This window comes from Poeciliopsis prolifica, unplaced genomic scaffold, assembly GCF_027474105.1.
Source record: "Poeciliopsis prolifica strain line A6 unplaced genomic scaffold, Auburn_PproV2 SCAFFOLD142, whole genome shotgun sequence".
Classification (NCBI taxonomy): Eukaryota; Metazoa; Chordata; class Actinopteri; order Cyprinodontiformes; family Poeciliidae; genus Poeciliopsis; species Poeciliopsis prolifica.
This window is the reverse complement of record NW_026562517.1, coordinates 61561-63480: the sequence shown is the minus strand read 5'-3', so window position 1 is coordinate 63480 and position 1920 is coordinate 61561. Positions and strand designations below refer to the sequence as shown.

The 1920-nt window shown below is 32.1% G+C and overlaps 1 long non-coding RNA gene across 1 annotated transcript; it reads right to left on the bottom strand.

Moving 5' to 3' along the window:
- Nucleotides 1–755: 755 nt before the first annotated feature.
- Nucleotides 756–995, bottom strand: LOC129355702 (uncharacterized). The gene is made up of 2 exons (XR_008605303.1): nucleotides 940–995; nucleotides 756–831 (listed from the first exon to the last, which is right to left on the bottom strand). It is a non-coding gene; the product is annotated as an uncharacterized LOC129355702 (long non-coding RNA).
- Between the last annotated feature and the right edge of the window lie 925 nt (nucleotides 996–1920).

Genomic DNA, 1920 nt, shown 5'->3' with positions numbered 1-1920 from the left:
TTAAAGGTTTTACCCTCTTGGGGTGCTCAGTTTGTCTGGTTTGAACCGGGGTGTGTTGAGGAGATGGTATCTTTTGGTGCTCTCAAGATTCAATTAGAATCAGAAATTACACACATTTATTTATTATTTGATTATTTTGTATGTCTTTTATTTTACAACAAAAAAACTAAATCGGTTTGTTCTTTTTCCACAAGCTGTTTTTGTTGTACATCAAGATTTTTGTCTTGTAATTTTGCAAATTTTTATAGACATTTTTTTAAGATAGGTCACTAGTTTTATTAAGTACCTTGTGGAAACAAATATAAAAATTTCTGCCTAGTTTTTGTTTACATTTCAACAAATTTTCCAAATCATTATTGCCAGAATTGTGGTGCATGGGGGCAGGGCCGTGCAGAGAATAGTAAAGGGGCAGGTGCTCAAAAAAAAAGGGCACATCAAATCACATTTCAGGACAGAATATTAACAAAGTCACACAGCTCTCAGAGTTTAATTAACAATGACAGATTACAAAATTGTGAGACATACAATCAAAGAACATCTGCTTGGGTTGCTGTACTTGCAGTGGAGATGACGGTCCATTCAGAAAAACAGAGCTGCATCAAACTTTAACGTGGAACTGCAGAAAAAAAACAAAAGCAAAAATGTAACTAATGCATGTCACTATGAGAAAAGACTACTCTAATTGTGTTTTAGTGTATTTTGTAAGTACCTATGTACATTTTCTTCAATCTTTCCTCTTCTTTTTTTCTTGTCAGTTTCTCTTTTTTCCTCATTGTCTCATCTTCTCTGTGTTGAGTGAAGTCTTATTTATTTCAGTCTCTTGCCTTTTAACTGTTTAAAAACAAATTTCAAACTTTTAAGCATTTTTTGCTGTTTTTGTTCTCTTTTGTTTCATAGCAACAGTTTTCTGTTGGTCATGTCTTGAAGAATGTTAATAACCTCACTGTGAATGATTGGCACAGTTGACCCAGTTGGTCAACAATCCACTGCCTTTCTTTTTGTTTCTGACGTCTCTCTTTACGTGGCGTCTTTGAACTGAAAAAAGCAAAACAAAGAATTATGATCAGAACACTATAATAAACCACACTACCAATTCTTTACCCTTGTGTTTAAACCAATATGTTTTTTCAGTCCATAGCATAACAATATTAATTTCAGAGAAAATGAGACCTCTCCTATGGAGTTCAATTGGTTCACAATTATTCAATTAAAATACTAACCTCAATTAAATAATATAAAATTGTGATCAAGACATTTTGAATTGTAACATTTTTTTCAACAAAAAAAGTTTAACTTAATTTTTTTTTAACTAAAATCACAAATTTTTATCTCATGACTTAAAAAAAATTATTTGCAAAACAAACAAACTTATTTGTGCATGTCAGAAATCTTTGCTTGCTATTCAAAGTTTTGCTTACGATTCTCACATAACGTCTGGGGAGAGCCTAAAATCAAAACCAAAGATTTCTGATGTGTGCAAATAAAAGTTTATGTTTGCTCCTTCATTAATGACATGCTTTTATTGGACAGAAACAGTTTGATTATTACATACATTATATCTATCATGGTAGTTCAGGATGAGTTATTTTTAATTCTAAATGAATATCCTTGTTGGACTTTTATTTAAATTCTCCTTCAAGATACATTTACCTAATGCTAGAATAAATGCAATATACATCATTCACCAAAGAAAATTAGAAAATCGGACATATATCCATTATGGAGATGATAGGTTTTGGACGGGCGATGTGCCCCTATTGCATAAGTAATACTGAAGAATGACTACTGTCATTAACAATACAGGGAAGCTATTTAGTTACCTTGCTTTGCTAGCAAAGTCATTAGCTAGCAGCTAGCTCATAGCACAACAACAGCCTAATGTCTGATGATAAAAATACTGGATCGATAGATAAGAACAGC